The sequence below is a fragment of the Canis lupus genome, unplaced genomic scaffold, assembly GCF_011100685.1.
Source record: "Canis lupus familiaris isolate Mischka breed German Shepherd unplaced genomic scaffold, alternate assembly UU_Cfam_GSD_1.0 chrUn_S1546H1734, whole genome shotgun sequence".
In the NCBI taxonomy this organism is placed as follows: Eukaryota; Metazoa; Chordata; class Mammalia; order Carnivora; family Canidae; genus Canis; species Canis lupus.
This window is the reverse complement of record NW_023330385.1, coordinates 16,173-37,404: the sequence shown is the minus strand read 5'-3', so window position 1 is coordinate 37,404 and position 21,232 is coordinate 16,173. Positions and strand designations below refer to the sequence as shown.

The window sequence follows — 21,232 nt, the reverse complement described above, 5'->3', positions numbered from 1 at the left end:
AAGGCTTTTTTGTATGTATGCACTGTCTTTTTTATTGGCTATATTTTTGAGGAAGAAGCTCTTCAATTTACAGGTGCTGTATATTTTATAGTCATAAATTCATTGATTTCTAGAAATACACATTTGCTTCCATGTATCCATTAGAGTGCAACAATCCTGAACTCCTAGGGATTTTTCACTGATGAAAGTTGTTTTTATACTTCCCTGTTGTATTGAAGCAGGTCTGAAGACCAGGAAGAAAGCTGACTAGTGATCTGAATTGCAAAATGTTGAGAACTAACCAGTGGGTTGTCATGGTGCCTAATGACTCTTGTGTGTGTGTGTGTGTGTGTGTGCCTAATGACTCTTAAGTACAAAGGAAGTTTATTAATTATTTGAAGTAAAGACAACACAGTCATTTGTAGGAGATCCTTAGCTAGAAAGTTTTAATATTCTTTGAAGAAATCAATACAACCAAACCTTAGAAAGTTTTAGAAGTTACCAAAAAATCAAAACCTGAGCTGCAAAAAAGAAAAGTCATGTATCTGAGGTGACAAACGTAAGGGAAGCAAGCAAGTGCAGGAAAGCTGGAAGCTCTCGATTGGTTGTGGCCACAGAGAGTTTGGACAAGACAGCAGGATGTGCCACTTTTGTTTTGTAGGGAAGTGTCATTTGTGACCGTCATATTTGTAAATGGGTTTTCCGTTGGTTTTGGCGGCAACAATGTTTGCCACTCCTCTGGTCTAACTGGACCGAGACATCCCTCACTTCTATTACCGCTAGTCCATGTGTGCAGTGCTGTTGGTTGGCTTTGGAAATGTGAACTTTGTGGATAAAACAGGGAAGTTTCTCTGGCATCGAGTGGCACACAAGGCTCTGTAGGGATGGTGTGTGTGCATGCGTGCGCATGAGATACTCTCATAACAGGAAATATACAGTACTCAATTTCATCAACAGTAGCTCAAATTTAGTTACTGAAACAGGTTTCAATGAACATTGTATTCTCTGCTTCAGGTTTTTGTAGAAGTGACAAAATTGGACAGTGTAATACCGTAAAGAACTACAAATTCACTAGAATATAGCTGACCTCCCCGCAACGTGGGGATTAGGGGTCCCGACAGCATCCCCCAGCACAGCTGAAAATCCACGTATAATTTTTGATTCTGCCAAAACTTGACTGTTAGTTAGTAGCCCACTGTTGATTGGAACCTTACCGATGATATAACCAGTAGATTAATATGTATCTTACAATGAAGTGAGCTAGGGAAAAGAAAATGTTATTAAAATCATAAGGAAGAGGGGCGCCTGGGTGGTGCAGCCATTGGGCTCCTGGGCGATGCCGTCAGTTAAGTGCCTGACTCTTGGATTTGGCTCAGCTCATGATCTCATGGTCTCTGGATCAAGCCCTGCATCGGGACTCATGCTCAGCAGTGAGTCTACTTGGAATTCTCTCCCTCTGCCCCTCCAACTCGTGTACACACTCTTTCTCATTCTCTCTTAAATGACTAAATCTTTAAAAAAAGAGAATCATGGGAGTAAAGACATCTATGGTGCTGTACTGTATAAAGAAGTGGACCCATACAATGCAAACACATGTTGTTCAAGTAACAACTGTACTCTTACTATATATATATCCCACTTATTAAACTGTGATCATTAGACAGTCATCAGCAGTTGTCCCTAAGGCTAATGAGCTTTTTTTTCTCTCTCTCTCCTACTCCTAGTCTGCAGAACAGGAATGCTGCCCCTCTCTACTGCATTAGCAGGAAAAGATCTCTGAGGGCAATTTAGAAGACCTGGTGTCTGTTTCCACGATTGCCCTTTCCAAGCTGGGTCACCTTTCCTCACTCCATGGGGCCTTTGTTCTGTTATGTGTGCTTGAATAGCAGACAGTCGTCAACCAGTCTCATACAGTATAATCTAGTTGGAAATCTCTGAGCGCAGGACTTACACGACAGCCACCCCGCCCCGGATCCCCTGCCCTGCGTGCCCGCTCTTCGTGGTGCTCGCCACCTTGTGACATGTTACAGATTTATTCAGTCATTGTCTCTTCCACCTGCGGAGGAAGACCAAACCCTGTGGATGGGGGCAGTCGCCTGATGTGTTTTGCCCATCGCTGTGTCATCAGCGCCTGCGTCAGAGCGTGTCGGAAACCACATGAAGCTCGTGGTGAATGTTTCTGGAATGAGTTAGTTATTAGGATCCAAACTGTATTTCTGGGTAATAATTTAGAGATCACTAAAAACTAAGTTCCTATGATAAGGGTTTTAGGTGTCTGCCAGTCGGCTTTATGACGTTCTTTGGTTTGCATGAAAAACTCTATTCCTCCTACAGGATAGAATTCGAAGAGCAATTTATATTTAGAAGATGTTTATAATAAGCCTTATGGGCCCAGTTTATCGCAGTGATCTCTTGTTATTCAAATGCTATATTTTCTCTAATGTAGATTGTACGGTTGTGCCTGGGAGGCATGTGCACTGCATGAAAGTAGGATCTGTGAGGCCCTCTAGCCATCATCACACCATATGGCTATTCCTGTAGATACTTACTTAAACCACAAAATATTTGCACATTGCTTTCTTTCTTAGCAAGTAGAAAATATACATGATAATAAAAATGTTACCTGATAGAAGAAATTTAATTTATTCATTTCACAGTTAAGAGTCTGACAATGAGAGATCTGTCCTAAATGGCTACCTACTTATGCATCATGCTTATTATATGTGTCAGATTGAAATATTTCCCATAATCCTGGTAAGTTGAGGAGTAAGGCCCACCTGAGCGCGACCCGAACGCAAGGGCACGAGGCTTTGCACGAGGCGTGGTGCATGGCAATTGGTCTTTTCTGTTTATAGTCACTCCGGGGTGGGGGCCGGGTCTGGAGTGAGATCATCTCCTGTCCTGCCTTCCGTGCTGTTTGTAGGTGGACACCTCCCACATTTGTCATTCTCCCACTGAATTGTATATCCAACTACTCATGTAACCTCTCCTCCAGTTTCTGCAAATAAACATGATCTCACCACACATACTCCTCTGTATTCTTCACCCCTGTGACTTGACTGCAAGGCTGTCTTCCCAGTTACTCAGCCTCCAGACCTCAGAGTTGTCTTTAATTCCTTGCTGTCTTTCAAACCCCCATCCAGTGCATCAGAAAAAAAAAACCTTTTATCTTGACCTTCAATATAGATCCAGAATCCAGCTGTTTTCTATTATCTCCACTGCTAGATACTAATTCAAGTGACCATCTTCTCTTGCCTGAATTCTTCAGAAGCCTTTTGTGGGGTTTTCCTGCCTTTCCCCATGCCCCGCTGTGAGATTCTACATGGAGCAGCCATCTCGATCCACTTAAAGCAAAAGTAAGATCCTATAACTCTTCTGAAACCATTTGAAGGCTCATTCAGCTCAGTCACTGTAAAAGCCAAAGTGGGGATGGTGGTCAAAAGGCCTACGTGATCTGTCTGCCCTTCCTTGTCTCTTTTATCACAACCTCTATGTCTGCCTTCCTGACCACTCTGCATCTTCCTTTACTGTTTCTCAGAAACCCATACAAGTTCCCACTCTTGGACTCATTCTAGCTCATTCCCTTGCCTAGAAAATTCTTTGACTTGAATTTCTCTTAGAGAGCCTTCACTTGCTTCAAGTCTTTTCCCAGAGGTAAACTGTTCATGAAGGCCTACATTGATCATTTATTCTAACTGTAAATCCCATCTCGCTGGCACCCCTCATTTCCGTTGTCCTGCTCCATTTTTTCTTTGCTACATGTCTCTTTCTAAAATGCGATGTGATGTTTTGTATTCGTTGCTAATTACTGGTTTCCCACTCTAGAAGCTTCACCAGAGCAGGCACTTTTGCATCTCTTTGTCTCTGCTGTACCCAATGAGGTGAAGACCATGCTTTACACAAGATAATAGCTTATTGAATAATTGAACAAATAAACTATGAGATACAGAATTTCCACTCACTCATTGGACAGATATATTGAGTGCCAATGATTGCAGTCCCTGTACCAGGCATTGCCATACAGTAGAAAGCAAAAGACCCATGTTCCCATGGAGCTTTCTCACGGCCTACTCAGAGGACAGTCACTTTAGAAATATTCATACTGACAAGTGCCTACAAGAAACGTGGGAAAGGTGCTATGAAAGAAAATGACAATGTACCATAAAATATCATAATGGAGAGAACTAGCTCTTAAATTAGAGGTTCAGGGAAGACCCCGTTAAAGAAGTAACATATGTGATGAATGTTGTAAGGCTAAGGCTAAGTTCCTACATAGGAAATCTTAATAGCCATTGAGATGTTGAAGAATGTAAAAAAAATATTGATGGGAGTCTCCAAGATTGAGAAAGATTGAAAAAATGGTCAGGGAAGGTGGAACATAATGAATAGATAGATAGGAGAGCAGCATTAGATGTGACTAAAGTCAGCATGGACTAGATCACACCAGGATTTATTGGCTCAGAGGGTTTTGATTTCATCCAAGGTACAAAGAGAAGACTTTGAAGAGAACTAATAAGCAAAGTAACAACATAATGATGTTTGGGGCTTTCACTATTAGGCTACCTGTTGTGGGTTTGGGAACGATTCAGAAAAGAACAGAGTTAGGGACACCTGGTGTGGGGGGGATCAGTCGGTTGAGCCTTTGCCTTTCGGCTCAGGTCAGGATCCCTGCCCAGTGGGGCATCTGCTTCTCCCTCTCCCTCTGCCTCTCCCCGCTCCGACTCATGCACTCTCTCTCATGGTCTCTCTCAAAGAGATAAAAGTCATCTTTAAAAAATTGAAAAGACTTGAGTTACAAGTGGGAAGGCTAGCCAGAATGCAATGATATTAGTTCTAGTGAGAGATGACAATGGGACATATAAATGTGACCTGGGTGCTGAATATAGAGAAGAAAATAATAAGATGGATGAAAAGTATATTTTAAATTAGAACGGTCATGGGTTAGATGTAGAAACAGATATGGCTGCCTGGTTTCAGTCATCAGCAAATGGATGGATACAGGTAGATAGAAATGTTGGGGTGAGAAACAGATAATAACATAATGAATCATTGACCACCTTTGTAGGGAGATGGGGATTAGGAAGCAGATGATCGGGATCCCTGGGTGGCTAAGCGGTTTGGTGCCTGCCTTTGTCCCAGGGCACGATCCTGGAGTCCCGGGATCGAGTCCCACGTCAGGCTCCCAGCATGAAGCCTGCTTCTCCCTCCTCCTGTGTCTCTGTCTCTCTCTTTCTCTCTCTATATCTATCATGAATAAATAAATCTTTTTAAAAAAAGGAGATGATAAAAAAAAATTAAGTCCATTGTTTGAGTTTAATCGGGTTCATTTTGGTGATCATCCCATATTTTATACATGTTGTCCCATATTGTCCCAGAAGGCTCTGAAAGAGTGCCTGAGTCTCACAGTTTTGCGTGGAATGAACAACGGGCTAGACACTTCAGGCACGGAAAGCTTGTGAGATGGTGTGTAATATCCATCATCCTGAGTATCTCTTTTCATCCTCACACCAGTAAATGTCGAGTCCGTCTTCCTCAGTTCTCGTCTTCAGGGTCTCGGCTTGGAAAAATCTCCACCTGCTCCTCCTTTGTTTTGACTTTTGGTTGTGATTTTTTTTTTTTTGAGTCTGGGTAGACCAGATGGGACCAGGTGAGGAGCAAGGATTTGGCCTACAGCAAAGCTTGGGAAGGAATGTAAATATCGTGAGCCCCGAGAGAACAAAGCCCACAGCAGAATGTCCATGTGAATGAATCACCGACACGGCAAGCCTGGACACAGGACAGGGTAGGTATTCTAGGGGTCCAAACTTGGCAGGGGACACAATGAGAAATGGGGAAAGCATGCAGCTGCAAAAGGTGTCCCCATAACAGGACAGCCACAGGCAGAGGTGGTATTCAAGAGTTCAGATAAAGGGTGGCACCTCATTGTTTTGGAGAAACACACTGAGAATGCAGTTTGGGAAGCTAGGATTGTTAAGAGGCCCATGTGATGGAACAATCAGAATATCCTTGCAGAGCAGTTTCATCACTAGTGTTCAGTGCCCTTCTTGAATTCCTGGGTGAGACCAACACGTGCACCAGATGAAGCCGAGCCAAGCCCGAGGCAGTGACGTGTACAGACTGTCGATTATGGTATAGAATGATTCCTCCGGTGAGCCTTCACTCACATCTACTCCTGGGTCGAGCAGTTTCTTGTTGCCTCTGCTGCATTGTTAAGTTTGACACCCCATGGACTGGTGGTCTCATCATCGTCTCTTAGAGTTCGAAGACTCAGCCAAATGAATAGGTAACATCCTACTTGCTCTTCTCTTACTTTTAATCATAGTAGTTGCCTAAAAGGGTGACTCATGTATTCAAGGCCTTGAGGAGTCATTAGTGAGAAATTGAAACAAATGTGAAGATCCAGAAAGACCTGTACCTTTCTGCTTCAAATTCCACGTGTCTGTTTCTCATTGACTTTGCGTGCTATCAAATCACAATGACTGAGGCTCCCCGGAACCATTGAGAAAAGTATCGTGTGTCATCTAAGCTGGGATGTATTTAAAACACTGCATTATCACTTTGCTAAATAAGATATGTTTTTTTTTTCCACGTCTGAAGCTAGATGTGGTCAGATTCATCTACAAATTCCAAAGAACATTGCCTAATACCAGATACCATGAGCCTGTTTCAAAGCCAAGAGTGAATGATGTCTGGAATTTATGTCCCTGCCAGTTTCACACATATTGAAATGATATAGTTCCTAACAACATAGAGATTAGCTGTCACAGTCTTTAAGTGGCAGTTTGGTACAAAAGGACCATGGTTTTTGTCAGGTTTAATCTGATTGGTAGTGAACTGGAAGAGAGAGGCCAGGCAAAAGTTGGTGGAAACAGGCTTTTATTTTTATTTATTTATTTTGTTTGAAACAGGCTTTTAATGGGATGCGCTCCCTGGCTAGGTTCTGAGGCCCGCAGGGGAGAGAGAGCGAGGGGGGGAGTCACACCCAAGCAAACTGCAGGGGGGGTCTATAAAGAGTTTTCCTCTGGAAGATGGGGGCGGGGCGGCATTCCAATTAGGGCAAGGGTTACAGGTCTTTGGGTGCTCAGTTAGGGTAGGGCCGCAAGGCGGCCTTATTGGGAGGTTGCTGGCCTGGGGTCAGCCATTTTGAGGTCCCCAGTCTCCCCAGCCCAACATTCAGATCTTTTTGTTATGTTATAATGGGGCGATGATTCAGATCCGGCTGCTTCCTGCTGATTTAGGGGCGTCGTGGTGCCTGTCGGAGGTGGGCAGGCCAGCGTAGGGGTGTAAAACAAGTTGGTTGACTGATAACCGAGATCTTTCGCGGATTCCTTCCTTGATGATTCAGAGAGAGCAAGGGACCACCATTAATAGTATGCCAATGATTAGGAGTGGGCTTAGAGAGAGGAGGAGCCATATGGTTAGTGGGGTCTGCCACCATTGGGGTGTAGTTGGGTCGACAGGGTGATACTGTTTTTGGAGAGACTCACGAACTTTGGCGAGGACGTGGAGATTGCTTTCAACTACACCTGTTTCGTTGATGTAGTAGTAGCAATCTTCATTGAGACACATACAAGTTCCTCCTTTCTTGGCCGTGAGGAGGTCCAAGACACGTCGGTTCTGAAGAGCTACCTGGGCCACCGGGTTTATTTGGCGTTGTCGGGAAGCAAAAGACTCTGCCAAAGCCTCGATAGCCATTTGAAGCCTCTCGGATAGGTCCCTGGAGGAATCTACAGAGTAGAATAAGGGCCCCTTACCCAGTGGTCACCAGGGTTGAGGCCAGGGAGACCCTGACAACCAGTGGGAGAAAGATCACTCGTTTCTGCTTTTCCAGGGGGCTGATGAGGAGGGCTACTTCTGCCTGACTATAGATAGTTAATCGCGGAACTAGGGAGACAGTCAGGAGCGAGGCAGAGGTATTGAGAGATTGAGATAGGGTGCCATGGCACCAAAAGAATCAGGCAATAGCAGCATGATGAGAGGTGACGTTTGACCGGGTGACGTTGCACAGGGATGAGTTAGGGGCAGAATAACAGAAGGGGAATTGATGGTTGAGAGGGTCAGTAAATAGGGCAACATTAGTGAGAGAGGGATGAGGCAGGCACTGGAGGTGTGGGTGCGGGGCTGGTGCAGCTGAATGCACTTGGGGAGGGGAATGGCCACAAGGGGAGTTTTGCCTAAAGCGGCACAGATAAAACAGTGGGACAGATTGCCCATGCAGGAAAGGCTGGCGAGGGAAGTGCCTTGTTGGATAAGTTTTATCCAGGAGAAGGGGCCCTGGTCCTGAGTTGGGTTAGCCTGTAGGTGGGTGCTCCTGGAGTAGGGGTGACTGAATCCACATGGGCCCACAGGAGGGCTCTTAGAAGAGTTAGGGAAGGTAGGTAAGTAAGATAGGAGAGGAGGAGGTGATGATGGAAGATTTTAAGTGAGCAGGAAGGGCCACCCCGTAGAGAAGCTCAAAGGGACTTAGGCCCGATGGCCCTCTAGGGGTGGCTCTGAGCCTTGTTAAAGCCAGCGGGAGGAGGGTTGGCCTGGACAGGTGGAGTTTCAAGGGTAAGTTTGGTGAGATGTTCTTTGAGAAGGCCGTTGGCCCACTCTACCTTACCCGAAGACTGGGGGTGATATGGGATATGGAGTTTCCAGGTAATATTTAGGCTCTCGGAGTCTTGCCGGGTGATGCTGGAGATGAAAGCCGGGCTGTTGTCAGATTGTAGGATCTCCAGGAGGCTGAATCTCAGAATGATCTGTTCGATGAGTATGGTGGCCACCACATCCGCCATCTCCCGAGCTGTGGGAAAAGCCTCTATCCAGCCTGTAAAGGTGTCCACTAAGGTTAATAGGTAGCGAAAGGATTTATGGCGCGGCATGTGGGAAAAGTCAAGCTGCCAGTCCTTGCCAGGTTGGTAGCCATGGAGCTGGTGATTGGGTCCTGGCCTGCGAATTCCCCCTTGAGCATTTACAGTGGAGCAGGTTTTGTAAGACTAACGCACCTCTCCAATTACCTTTTGGAGATGTGGATAGTGGAATCCTGGGAACTGGTGTAAGGCCTTGGGACCAATGTGTAGGGATTGACGTATGTCTGAAATGATCACAGGAGCTAAATGGTTTGGAAGAGCGAGTTTCTTTTGAATGAAGATCCAGTCTTTCTCCCCGGCTATTCTTCCCATCTTTTTTAGTGTGTGAGTTTCCTCATCTGTGTAAGAGGGGGAATGTGGTGTGTTGAGGAAGAGGAGGGGAGCTGATGAGGAGCCTAAGGCAGTGGCTTGGGCAGTTGAGTCAGCTTTGTTGTTGGCCCAGGACACCGGGTCCATGGAGGATTGATGTCCATGGCAGTGGACAATGGCTACTTCAGTGGGAAGGCTGAGGGCCTCTAGTAGTTTTGAAATGAGGGGCCCATAGATTATGGGGCTTCCCTTGGTTGTAAGAAACCTTTGCTCTTGCCAGAGGACAGAATGTGTATGTGTGATGATGGAGGCACATTTGGAGTCCGTGTATATGGTAGCTCATTGCCCTTTGGACAGGCGAAGAGCCCTGGTGAGGGCTCTAAGTTCTGCCTTCCGAGAGCTTGTCCCGAGGAGGGGGGAACTGCCTCTAGGATGGCATCTAGGGTAACGATGGCCTATGCTGCGTGTCTCTGGCCACAAAGAGAATTTGGTCAGGGTTAGGGAAGGGCTGATTCTAAAGTCCTGGATGTGGAGGGGGCAGCTCTTCCAGGAGTTGAGAGCAGGAATGGGAGGGTTCTGGGTTAGTAGAGGGGGTAAGTAGGAGGGTAGCCGGACTTAGCCGAGGAGAAGCTGATAGATAGATGTCAGGATTTTCGACGAAAAGGAGCTGGGCAGGAAGGGATTCTAAGGAAGGAGTGTGAGGAGGAGAACCCATCCAGGCTGCAAGAGAGGAGTGGGGCAGTCCGTGGAATAGAGGAGGTGCCATCAGTTCCCATCACGGCTACTGGAGAGGGGAAGCTGGCCCCCGAGTAGGAAGGCACAATGGAGTCAGTCGCCCCCGTGCCCAACAGGAAAGAGATGGGCTTCCCTGCTACCTGGAGCAGGACCCTGGGCTTGGCCTGGCTTAGGGGGTGTCTGAGTCTGGGCCCCGTCAGTCATCATCCAATCCGAGTAGTTGAAAGGCTGGACTTCCCGGCTCAGGGTTTCCTCTGTGTGGAGGCGCCAAGGATCCCCCGAGACCCAGCAGGCGGATTTCCAGTGGCGCATCGTTCCACATTGAGGGAATTGCCGCGTTGGCTCCTTGGGATTGGGACATTGACGGGCCCATTGTCCCTCGGTGCCACATCTGAAGCAAGCCCCAGGTGGGATTCGGTTGGTTCCCCCTTTCTGCGGGCTCCCACCGACGCTTGGGTCTGGAGTTGGACCTTCTGCTGGAGCCTGGCCTGCCTCTTAAGTTCAGCCACTTCCTCTCGGGTGTTAAGGACTTTAAATGCCATTTTCACCAGGTCGGGAATGGGAGTTTGAGGACCCTCCTTGGTCTTCTTTAGTTTTCTATGGATATCGGAGGAGGACTGATAAACCACTGCAGTGGTAATCCATTTTAGCGCATCTGTAAGGACCAGTAGGGGGGATTGAGGTGAGACTCTGGAACAGTCTGCGTGGGGAGGGGAAAAACCTGACTCATGATGCTGGGAGTGGCACGCACACGGAGATTTTCTTACCCTTTAAGTTTCATGGCAGAAGTCTCTCTTTTTATTCAGGTCTGATTCATAAAACACAAACCAGTACATAAATTTCTCATGAGAAACTTTGCATGAAGTGGTACAAAGAAAGAGGTCTTACAGGTGTTTCTTCCACAAGTTCTGAAGTTCTGCGTTTTCAAGTGTGACCTTTGGTGGTTGATTTTTCTTCTGTTTTCCTTATGAGGAGAACATTTTTAAAGGAGACTGCATGATTCAGAGCTGTTTTATGAAAGTTCCTTAAGAACGAAAAAATGAAAAGAAGGAAACCATTTCCTGTAGCTTCACTCTGAGGGACACAACCCCTCTGTCTCTGGCTTGTGACGCTTCCACGGCACACTCCTGCAAGGATGGGAGCTTGCTGTCTTCTCGCTGGTCTGGGGCGGGATTAGGGATGACCCACGGTTGAATCTGACAGCGGGAAAGCTCTCGTAAGCCCTGGTTTTAATCTGGTTCTGAGTTCAACTGTGGAGTCGTATCGAAACCCAGGTTTTGTTCTCAGCTTTGTTCTGGGGGTTCACTAGCTCATGACAGAGGTCAGGAACTGGGTGAGCAGTAAGGAAGCCGTCTCTGTTGGAAGAAAAGCGTCTTTACGATCTCCTATCTATGGGCTCATTTTCTAACTTACGAAGCACCATCAGGAAGTCTTGTGGGCTCTCAACCTTAATTCCGTTTTTACGTAAGAACGACTTTTGCTCTGAACTCCCAGAAGAATAACAGGACGTTTGGAATTTCTGTTTAGATTTGCATAGTGTTGCTGCTTTAAAAGCAATTTTTAGTCCTTTACTTGGCCTAATGGTTTTCTATTTTTTCTTACATATGCAAATGAATTACAATATAGGAATGCAGTTGACATCCAATCATAATGATCATTTGTTAGTTAAAGGCTATTTCAGTCTATAACACTTTGATCCCTAGGAATTTAGCTGTGGTTTTATGAGTTTTCCCGTATGATTGCCCACAAATTTTTATGTTGACTAAAATTGTAAGTGGTTTAAACTGTTCAAACAAATTACTTAGCAATTAAACCCCCAGCAAAATTGTAATTCATTTTAAATTAAGCACAGAGATTTGGTGCTCTTTCTGAGCAAAACAACAGGACATAACGGTGAAATACGGAAATTCGGTATTTTGCGTGAACTTTTTCCGACAGGACAAAAACATTCCCAGCACTGGGCATAGCAAAGCCTTCCACTAATGTGAATTAATTTTGTAGCAAAGGATCACTTGGGAGGATTCCTGCTTTTGAGTTTTATCCAGGTTTCATTCTTTGAAGCACCCTTTCCATAAATTTGTGTTTTATTCCTAATTTGTCGTACTTCACCTTCTGATATTTAAACAACTCACATGCAGCTAACCGAAGTCACGGTAGTATTCGCTTCTATATCAGGTTATCACCTGCTATGTTGAGAATTGCAAAGCCAGAGCACATTACAAAGAGTCAGTTGGACTTTGATACCCAAAACTGCATTTACGAGGTTCACACTCCTTTGTGTTTCACCAGATAGAGACAGCAACAGTGTTCTCATGTAATGTGTGCTTCAGCCTCTGTGCCAGAACTTATAGTGTCTGGATTTTAATATGTGTGTTGATCTGTTAACCAAAGTTGTTTTGTTTTGTTTTGTTTTGTTTTTTGTCCACAGAGGCATGGACACCTGCTTCTGGTGAGTCTTTACGCTGAATATACATACTCAGTTGTCGGTATGTATGTATGTCACTTTGAGGTTCTCTCTCATCAGTGTTACCATTCTTGACAAAAAAAAGTCTTTGTGTTTGATATCCTTTCTCGTTTGTTAGCCAGGGTCTACCAAAACCATTACTTTTTGATGACACTTCAGTTTTGGCCCAGAATGTCACAGTCTGTATTGAATCTCTCATTTCATCGATCCCTCATGGTTTTTTTTTTTTAATTTTTATTTATTTATGATAGTTACAGAGAGAGAGAGAGGCAGAGACACAGGCAGAGGGAGAAGCAGGCTCCATGCACCGGGAGCCCGATGTGGGACTCGATCCCGGGTCTCCAGGATCGCGCCCTGGGCCAAAGGCAGGCGCTAAACCGCTGCGCCACCCAGGGATCCCTCCCTCATGGTTTTTAATTAACTTTAGCAGCATTCGAAGATTTTCTTTCACTAAGGGGAGTCAGAGGAATCAGAGTCTTTCTCTACATTTTTAAAGTCATTCCATAAAAATATTCCTGTGACGTAACCTGAACTCAAAATGCATTTCGTCAAAAGGGAGAATTAATCCAGTTTGATGAGCAAGTTCTGAATTCGATATGCTTTGTTTAATACTTGGTCCCGGTGCTACGCGTACCATCTTTCTGTTGTAGTTTTGTGTTCCCGTGCTAATTTTGCATATGTCCTTGCTCAGGAGTCTGGGGATTAGACTGCATTCTATCCCTGTTTATGTCAGCTGGTATTTTCATTATTTTCATCTTGCTTGCTTTCAGATTTTCCCCTCCTTCCCCAACTTTTCCAATTGTTGAGGTCTTTTATTTTTTTTCTTGCCTGCTTTCTGGGAATTTTGTTTAAGGGAAATGAACCTCTTGCTTCTTACAGTTTATGTTTTCCTAGCCATCTTATGGCCTTCCTCATTACTTAATTTTTTTAGGAAGATGAGCAGTTCAAAAAACACAACGTGAATATATGTTTTTGTTACTGTGATAGGGAAAAATCTTTATCATTTCTTGTCAAAAGCATTCTTCAACCCAGAGCATTTTACATACTAAAATGAATCTGTTGCCTATACGGAATGGAAGCCTAGTGTAGCAGTGAATGTTTCCCTCACAAATACAGTTTTTTATTGATTGCTAGCCATTTTGATTTCATTTATTAATGACTTTGTCACTGATCAGAAAACTATGACATAGTATTTCTGTTTACTACTTTGGGAAAAGAATAATTAGGACCATTATTCATAACTCCAATATAGCTTGTTAATTTTCAAGTTCATCGTACCAGAATATGCGCATGCGTGTGTGTTTGCAATGGTATTGATGTTTCAGCGTGTCTTCCTAAAAATTCACAATGTCTGTAGATAGATAGCTATTTCAACATTTTGTGAGGTCTTAGTTTTCTTTGTTCTTTTATTAAAATAACAGCAAGTAAATAGCCCATACTTTTGGTTGTGTCCTATAAGAATTTCTGCTTGGAATACTTGGAAAGAATAATGCTAGTGTTATATGAATTTTGTCTTAATCATCAATTATCAACTATTTTTTATCTATTTTTATCTTGAGTATGATAAATGATCATGGAGTCAAAAACTGTTTAGTTTAAACATATAATGTTCTTCGGTCGATAGTTTATGAGATTCATTTCATAGAACTGTCTTTATGTTTCCATTTTGTGCTCAGTGTCCTTTTGTAGAAATCCAGATTGACTACTTTACACTGTGCATATATTTAGAGCATCATAAATGTGGGCCATCAAAATGATAATTTCATGGTATCGGTGAAACTCTGGATAGAATTTTCTTTCCTATCATCTATCAGAGTTTTAATTTGTTAACTTTACATGTCCTAAGTGTACTCAGTTATATCCTGAACCTGAAAGGTCGTTGAATATATGACACCTATAAGTACATACCTATCAAAACTGTAATTAAGATGCATTTTGCCATTTTGACCAAAATGTCATAACAGCAGAGGCACGCCTAAGTCTCTTAGTGGGTTTGTGCTTGATGTCATTGAGAGCAGTATAGTCGAGAATAACCCACTACTGGTCCCTGAGCCTCACATGAAAACACGTTCTGTACCAGAGGGTGGAGTACCTTTCACTTCTTCTCGATACCTCTTTTATTTTTTTAAAGATTTTTATTTATTTATTTATTCATAGAGACAGAGACAGAGACAGAGAGAGAGAGAGAGAGAGGCAGAGACACAGGCAGAGGGAGAAGCAGGCTCCATTCAGAGAGCCCAACGTGGGACTCGATCCAGGGTCTCCAGGATCATGCCCTGGGCTGCAGGCGGCGCTAAACCGCTGCACCACCGGGGCTGCCCTCCATACCTCTTCTATTGGTGCTACTCACTGCAGAAATGACAGAATGAGCATGGGACTACTCTGTAGGCACAGTGAACATTTCCCAAAGTCTTCAAAGTGCACAGTCCCTTCAGGGTAGTAGACTAGCACATGACCTTGCTAGAAGTTTTTCTTCTTTAAAAATAAAGCCCTTTGTTTTTTTTCTCATTTCATGTCAGAATCTCTTTAAAAAAAAAGACATTTTACTTTGGAAAGAACTTTTCAGATAAATGATCGTTAAAAATGCAATCAGTATATAGAAGTGCAAAAAGTAAACGGAATTGCAGATCTCGTCACTCAGAGGCAGCTCCTGTTAGCTCTTGCTGATGTCTCTCACTGGTCACGTGTTCTCGTGCATATTTAGAAATGTACATATAGGATTTTGTATAAAGGAGAATCTGTTGATCATGATGTTTTGCAGCATGCTCTGTCTCCTCCATATATCATAGACATCATTGCATATATTTTATAGATAACAGATTTACATTATAATTTAATGACCTCACAATCTGTTGTTTATCCATATCATGATACTGCGATTTCACGCTACTTTAATTTATATTTCTAAATATTTACTGTGAAAACAATGCTATGTGTAAATCTTTCCTAACTTATTATTTTCCTTGTTTAAGCTTGAGAGCTGGTGCTAAAGCATCCATCTCTCGTTCCCTCTGACCCATCTTCCGCTTCATGTTTCCACCAAACGTGGTAGTTGCTTTACTGTGTATACGTGAGGAATGGAGAAGATTGTCATTTTTATATTAAAGTAAACCCATATTTTATGTAGCCAGTTACAAAAATGTGAGATTTCAAAGAAATGTCTAATTTTCTTTGCATCAGCTCAGTTCTAAAGTTCTGTAACTCGTTCCCTCTTTCCTTTCATTAACAATACTTTGACAGAAAACATTGAGAAATATTCTGAGTGTTTGAAATATCAAATACTGATTATCCAGTGGGGAAAAAGGAGTAATACTTAATATACTCCGATTTCACCTTTATATGTCTGTTGGCTTTGATGTAAACACATGGTGTCAGACTCTTGATGTTTTAGGAGAGCTTTAATAATTAAGTTTATAGTGAATTGTCATATCAGGATTAGTGATAAATACAGTAGCCCATGTTCTGACCTAGGGTTAGTGGTCAGCCAGCTGCTGGTAGAAGTTTTTACTTCGCAATGCGTAGGCATCCTAAAGTATCTCATGGTATCATGACATCTGTAATTCAGGCATGAAAAATAAGGAATGGATGTGAGAATCCAGTGTTTAAAAATAACGTTTGAGGCTTTCTTGGTCTTGGTGGGTGATAGCTATGTGAGCACAGCCCAGTTTTCCCACCTGCAGAAGTCTTACAAAAGTACTGTTCATGCTCCATCCTCCAAACCCCATAGTCAAATGCTTTCCCCGAATCTCGAGCTAAACTGCATGAGTGGGAGCTCTCGGTGCTCCCTTGGTCTTGTGGAGCCACTGTAAGGCTTTAATATGCACGCGGTTGTCGTGGCTTGTTCCTCCTGGCAGTTTTGCCTGTTGTGGAAATAATCCTCTTCTTCTGGCCTGTGGCTTGTAAGTGCGCTGCTGCCTGCCCACTTCTGGAAGAGGAGACTTGTACCCTTCGACTCCCTACACGAGAAGACCTGCTGACACATTCAGAATAGGGCTGTGGGGCTTCTCTTTTTATAGAACCGAACACGACAAAATTCACTTTGTTTTGTTAAGGAAGGAAGGATGCATATAGATTCCTTTGCGGCAGAAAAATATTTCCCATATAGAGATTAACACCTTTCAAATTGATTTTCTGAAATGTCTTATGTGGTTTCTTTGACATCTTCGATTTTATCAGAGATGTTTAAAGGGCAGAGTTTATGGGTGACGGGCACTGAGGGGGGCACTTGAGGGGATGAGCACTGGGTGTTATTCTGTATGTTGGCAAAGTGAACACCAATAAAAAATACATTTATTATAAACAAAAAAAAGAAAAACTTAAAAAAATAAATAAATTCTGCTTCTGAAACTAAAAAAATAAAAAATAAAAAAAATAAAAATAAAGGGCAGAGTTTAAGCAATGGGTCAGTTTTAACCAGAAAAATGTAGGATCTTCTTCTGAAAAAAGAAAGTTCAGTATTTCAACTTTGGTCTATGTATACGTTCTAAGAACCAGGGAAGCTGTGTTGTGTTACCTTGGGCCTGTGTGTGTCAGTCGGCAGTAAATGACCGAGATCATGTGGTTTTCATCAATATTAATACTTGCTGGGGCACCGTTTCTAAAAGGTCAGGAATGACGGAGCAAAACATTTTCCCGAGAATGCTTTATAAGACGCCTTGAAAACATGAAGCAATTTAACCCACTTGATAGATAGTCCGTGGCTTCTGAGGTAAGGCTGCATGTCCAGAGCGTAGGGCATTGGCAGGAGTACGGAGCAGCAGGGCCGCAGTGTGTGCGCGCCCCTTTCGGGGCTGGGGGGCCTGGAGCCGGGGGGCCGGGGCCGGCTGAGGATGTGGCTTGGCCTGCATTGCACACCTTCCATTGTGGTCCTCCTTTCTCTTATGTGGAGAACACTTCTTTGCACACTCGAGTTATTTGTCAATCATCACACATGTGTAGACTGGTCTAGCGATTTTCTGGTAGGAGTTTGTTTTCATACTTAGGCCCTCGGTTTTTATTGAGTCACCATCAGCAGTGATTCGAAAAAATCCTCTCTGTATTTGCAGGGTTGGAGATTTGTTTGAAATCTGACCATCCAATAAGTCGTTCTCTGCATGCCGTGTGACAAATGTGTAGCGTTACCAGCAAAGATCATAGTAATTCCTTTAATTAATGCGTGACTTGAGAAGTCTCGGATTAATCAGCACATGACTCGTGGTTATTCGTACCCTTGTGGGAGTTTTTTGCCACCAAATGCAAATACCAGGCTAAAAATACTGCTTTGTTTGTAGATGGAGCGAATATTCATCGCAATAGTCCTGTACATCTAAGAAAACAGAAAGTAATTAAAATGTTGATCACTATAGTAAATCTCTGCAACGGCTGCTTGTTTGTATTTCACATGGGCTCACATTTCTGAGAAGTTAGCTCTTACACAACAACCTACCATGATTATCTGATATCCTCCAGAAGGTTAGCTGGGTTGTTTCCTATATTACTTAGGAAAAACTTTCTTTTCACAATCCAAAATGTCAGCATCAATTTAAAGTGTAACACTAAGCATGTGCTTGCTCTCTGAATATTATTCTCCAGCCACCCTGCCGAGGATCTGGCCGTGACACTTTGAGGAGCTCATCGATCCTCACTGTTCACGGCACTTTGCCTGAACACCCGGACTGCCGGGGCACCTCTGGATCCAGCTACCGTTGTTTCCGTGACCCAAGGTGCGCTGACCGTAGCAATTTACATTATGTGCGCAAATTAAAAGTTACCTTGCAACAGCAGTTTACTTTAAAAAAAGGCCTCGTTTTCCCCCATGTTAAAGTTCTGTTATGTTATAGGAGTTGCATTTTTGTATGATGCAAGGATCTTTTTGTAGGACATAGTCACCTGCCATGATGAAGATAGGTTTCTTTTTTCTTTTCATTTGGGCTTAGATCGGAATCTCCATAAGGAAAATTATCTTATCTTTCATCATCTTGTGCTATATGGGAAAAAAAATATATATATATGCTATTTGATTGCATGTTTTAAATTTAATTACATTTTTTACCAGATTTAAGTCTAAAATAATTGAACTTGTCATATATTGCTGAAAATCTTTCTTTTTTCTGCTCCTAAATTCTCCACTTGAACTGTCACAGTGGTCTGATTTATCCTGTCCGGTTTATAGTTGTAGTGATAGAGAGAAATACCTACTCGACATTTTCAATGCAAATTGTTTTAGTTGCAGAATGCAGCATAAACATATGTTAAATCTAGCATTATCCGAGTTTTGGATACCATAAGTAACTTTTGTTTTCCTCACAACTTTTTATTTCTGCGATGAGGGAAGGAAAATAGAAAACTTCCTATCATTAACATTGTATGATCCTCTAGGGTAGAGACCTGACTTTGGCTGTTCAACCAAAGTTTTGCTGTTCGGGTTTGAACAGTGTTAACTGGGAAACGGCCACCCCATTAAAGAGTGTTCCCCCCAGTATTGGTAGAGACAAAGTAAAGTCAGATACACGCTGTATCTGTTATTTTGTTGGAACTTACTATTGTTCTTCAGTTTCTGATTGTTCATTATTTTAAGACATATGTGAGCCTTGTGCAAGTATATTGAAGTGTCGTGCTCTTTTGGTGAGAAAATCTTTTGTATTTATCAGAGAGCACATGGATACATACAGTGTATAAGATTTTTCTGTTTCTGACACATTTTCTTCCCCTAGAGATGTAGAGCTTTCAGAGTCATGAACAGTTTTCATCCTGATTTGTAATGATCTGTTTGTCCATAGATAGGAAAATGTTATGAAATAATACTAAATATTCCTAAGTAAGATTATACCCTGTAGAGATCAAAGCCCAACATGCATGCAGTTAGATTTTTGTCATATTCTGGAGCTGTGAGTATGCATGGTGTACGGTGGCCATAAGCACATGTATTCCTGTGTCGGCTGTCTCTTACCTCGGTCTACTTATGTTTTCAGTAGCATGGCTAATGTTCATTATAAAAATCTTGATCTTATCTCTGAAAGTCTGCAATAAATGTAAACTTTCAAGTGTTTGACAGTGGCACGATACGCCAGGCTGGAAAGCTCATTTGACTAATAGGTCGTTGGCCTACTCTTAATTCAGCCTTTTGTCCATCCAGCTGCGTGACCTTGTGTGCATTCCTTTAAATCTCTGTCTGTCGTCTGTGCACGCGTGGGATTCCGGGGGAGCTGGAGCTGGGGTCGCAGCCCCTGAGTTCCCTGTGTTCCACAGCAGCTGTACTTGCTTGAACAAACCTCCTTGACTCTCCGAGCCTGGTTTCGTGGTCTGAACCCCTGATGTGATCAGATGTAGACTATCGTGAGGATCAATTGAGGCAATAAATGGAAAGCCCTGTGAGGGGCTTGTGGTGAGGAAAGCTCTGTGTAGGCTTATTAATCTCTAGTACCTGACTTTGAACAACACCATTACTTCCTGATGAAGTACTTCATCAGTACTTCCTAATGGCCAACCTGATGGCCGATGCAGCGTCGGCCTAGTTATTTAACCTCTTACGCTCCATTCACTCAACTACAAATATGGAAAATTACTCTTTCTTCCAGAATTCTCCTAAGGAGTGAACTACATGAGGTTAAGTATGTAACATGTCACAGCAGAGTGATGTCAGGTCTTCCTGTCCTGTCACTGGGTATCACCTCTGCCTCGTGCATTTTCATCTAGTGAAAGCTTCCTGAGGCCCAGCCTCATTTTAAGTCCTGGGAGAGAGTGATGAGCAAGACAAGGACTCTGTATTTCTGGAGATGACTTCCTTGTGGGGTCTCAGGAAATAGAGGAGTGAGCCAATCAGTAATTTCAGAAAGCAGTGGGTACTATGGAGGAATGATGTTGGGTGACAGGCAAGGAAGTGACGAGGGGTGGGGGGAGTCATGGCAGAGGTTAGCATTGCAGATAGATCTGTTGCAGAAGGCAGCCCCAGAGGGTTTTGTAAAGACTTTTCTTTGAGATAGTTGTAGACTCCCATGCAGTTGTAAGAAATGACACAAAATATTACCATGCAGAGTACCGTAATACACACATAACCAAACTAAAAGTCCGAGCATTCTTTCTGAGGCATTTAGAGTAGAATCTTGAATTATGAGAGGGGTTATGTCAAAGAGCATTCCAGGTGGAGGGAATACAGAGGTGCCAATTCTGAAGTGGGAAGACATTGGGACGTTGGCTTCACTGAGCAGGGCCACTGTGGCTGTGACCCTTGCATGAGGGAACGAGGGCTTTATGAAAGGTTGAGCAGCCACTCTGTCTTGCAGGGCCATGACGGTGGTGGTGCGACACTTGTGTTCTTTGTGCAAGCAATCACACTAGTTGTGCTTCAGCAGAGTGCTCAAGATCTCCCTCCATAATTTGTCAAAACTATCACCCCCTCCCCATTTTTAAGTTGGACCTCAAACATTTTCATCTCAAGTATCAATAGTACAGGATGGGGTTTTCTACAAGTGTATGGGAAAAGTTGACCTTGTAAAAGTATTTTGTATCTCACTATTGAATATGTATCCAATAGAACGTTACTACCATGATAATTTGATGCTCACTATCATCCCTTTGAACTTTACCTGACTGAGCTCTCTCTTTTCACTGTCAGAACAATTATATTTGCTTTTCTTCTTGAACTCCTGTCTCTTTCATTTCCTCCATAGATTTTATTTTCTGCTTTTTATAATGGGAAGATGTTTTAATAAGTATTCTGTCATTTTTCTGTGTGTATGTGTGTACATATACAGACTGGTATATACACACATGGAAGTAAGGTTTCTAAAGTTTTAGTGTCTTTGGCTACAGTATTCTAAGTGTGAAAATCGGTCAGAAAGAATTGTTATTATAAATAGTACTGATGCACAATTGATATAAACGGCAAAATTAATAGTATGATTGGTAATTTTTA

At 43.0% G+C, this 21,232-nt stretch overlaps 1 long non-coding RNA gene across 2 annotated transcripts in view; it reads left to right on the top strand.

Annotated features, from left to right (window-relative positions):
- LOC119864451 overlaps positions 1-12,324 on the top strand; it is a 78,900-nt gene extending 66,576 nt beyond the window's left edge. For both annotated transcript variants that reach the window (XR_005386815.1, XR_005386816.1), the window contains 2 exons: positions 5,603-5,761; positions 12,304-12,324. This is a non-coding gene — a long non-coding RNA (uncharacterized LOC119864451). The remainder of the gene's footprint in view (positions 1-5,602; positions 5,762-12,303) is intronic.
- The last annotated feature ends 8,908 nt before the right edge of the window (positions 12,325-21,232 follow it).